The sequence below is a fragment of the Carlito syrichta genome, unplaced genomic scaffold (assembly GCF_000164805.1).
Source record: "Carlito syrichta isolate Samal-C Ts95f unplaced genomic scaffold, Tarsius_syrichta-2.0.1 Scaffold303429, whole genome shotgun sequence".
NCBI classification, from domain to species: Eukaryota; Metazoa; Chordata; class Mammalia; order Primates; family Tarsiidae; genus Carlito; species Carlito syrichta.
In genome coordinates this window covers 102,528-104,948 of record NW_007247525.1, presented here as the reverse complement: position 1 = coordinate 104,948, position 2,421 = coordinate 102,528, and positions in this window count along the sequence as shown.

Below are 2,421 nucleotides of genomic sequence, written 5' to 3'. Positions count from 1 at the left end.
AGGTTAGAGTCAATATCTTTCTTTAGTTTTCCTAGAAGTTGCTTTATGAAAGTTGGCACACCTATGTTGGGTGCATATATGTTTAAGATAGATATTTCCTGTTGATGGAGTGAACCTTTTATCATTATGTTGTAGCCCTCTGTATCTTTTTAAATTTTTGATAGCTTAAATGGTATTTTGTCTGAAATTAGGATCACGACTCCTCCTTTCTTTTGTGTTCCATTCGCCTGAAAGTTTGTTTCCCATCCTCTTGCTTTGAGTCTGTATATGTCCTTTCTAGTGAGGTGAGTCTCTTGAAGGCAGTATATTGTTACCTGGTGATATTTTATCCATTTTGCCATTCTATGTCTTTTCAGTGGTGCATTTAGTCCATTCACATTCAGGCTAATTATTGAAATGTGAGAGTTCATCCCTTTCATAGAGTTCTTATAGTGTTGTTGTTCTTCCACTTGGTTCTTTTTTGTCTTTCTATTGGTTTGGGGGTTGGTTCACGTATATTGTATTCTTTTCCCTGTACTCTTTTGAAGAACATTGTTCTTTTTTCCTTTTCTTCTGTGTTTAGTACTTTCTTAAGTGAGATGGTTTGGTGGCAGCATAAGTTCTTAGGGATTGGCTATCTGGGAAAGATTTTACTTCTCCCTCGCTGATGAAGCTTAGTTTGGCCGGGTAAGTTATTCTTGGTTGAAATTGTTTATCTTTTAGGACTTTGAAGATAGGGTTCCAAGGTCTTCTAACCTGTAGGGTTTCTGTAGATAAATCTGCTGCTATTCTGATTGGTCTTCCATGGTAGGTGATCTGGCCTTTTTTGCTTGCTGCCTTTAGGATTTTTTCTTTTATGCCTACTTTGTATAGGCGAATTATTATGTGTCTAGGAGTTGGTCTTCTCATTTGTTGTTTTTCAGGGGTTCTCTGAATCTCTTGTGTTTGAATTTTTGCATCGCTGATTAGATAAGGGAAGTTTTCTTGAATGATCTCATGGACGTTTGCTCTAGTGTGGTCTCTGTCTCTCTTTCTGCCTCAGGTATGCCAATTACTCTTAGGTTTGGTCTCTTGAAGTAATTGCTCATCTCTTGAAGGTTTTGTTCTGTCTTTTTGAGCTTGTTTTCTGTGTTTTTAAGAGTTTGGGTTAGTTCTCTATTTTGGTCCTCAAGCTCTGAGATTCTTTCTTCTGCTTGGGTAATTCTGATTTCCATACTTATCAGTTTGTTATTTATTTAATTCATAGTATTCTTTATTACTGTTATCTCAGATATCAGCTCCTTCCTAGTTTCTTCTTGTATCTCCTCAATTCTTTTTAATATCTCCATTATTGTCTTGATGTCAATGTTTGTAGTTTGAGACCCTTTGTTCTGGGTGCTCTTCATTGTTTGCATTCCGAAGTCAGTTTTCTCAGTGTCTGCCTTCCTAGGGGTCTGGGAGAGACCCATACTCTTCTTTTGGTTTTTCTTCTTTTTTGTAGATTTTTCTCTCTCCCCCTTCCCTCCCCTTCTTTAATTCTGTTTTTGGGGGAAGGTGGAGTTGCTTATATTTTTCTTCTGCTATATCCTGTTCTTCCTTATGAGGGTCTTCTGATTTTTTTAACTTTTGAGGTTGGAGTGTAGGCTGCAATCTGCACTTTTTGCAGTTTTGAGGTTTAATTGAGAGGGAAGCTGTGGTTCAGAGTGTATATGCTGATTCTAACATCCACAAACAGGTGTATGAGCTCACTGGAACCTATTTCCCTCTGCCTTACAATCTGTCCATTCAGCAGTATGTAGGCTTAGTTCCTAGATTAAAATGGGGGTATAAAAGAGGAAAATAATGGAGGAAGAGGGAGTCAATAGGAAGTTAAAGAGAGAGAAGAGCAAGAGAGAAAACAGACATACATACCAACTATAAGGTGAGAAAGAGACACAAGGCCGGAGAGAAGTGGAAGAAGACACGTAAGAAAGATTCCCTAAAGAATACTGATAGCTACACAGAAACAGACCAATATAAACGTGAAACAGTGTAGGTCAGACGGCAAACTACGATCGTGATCAAAATAAACAGTCAAAATGATAAAATCATAAGTCACAATAAGAGGTCAGACTAAAATCACTTCAGCTCTGATCTTGGCCTCTCCCCTTTGTTTTTCCATTGCAGGCAGCTAGGTTTACTCACAGCTTGGGTTTGGCTGCCTGGGAGTTGCTTTTATCTGATTCAGCTTAGGGGTGGGGCTTTGTCTCCTGTTTAGCAATGTTACCTTAGGAACCAAGGTGGAGTTTGTTGGTAGGTGGGCAGGGCAATGGAAATCTCTGCCTGGAGAAAGGCGGAGGCAGATTCTCTTTTGTAGCTCCCTTTTGCTCCGCTTGTCATCCCCAAGCTTGGGGTCACGGGCTGAGTGCCTCAGCCAGGGTGGGCCTGGAGCTCCAGAGCTCCAAAGCTCCAATGGGCAGGCGG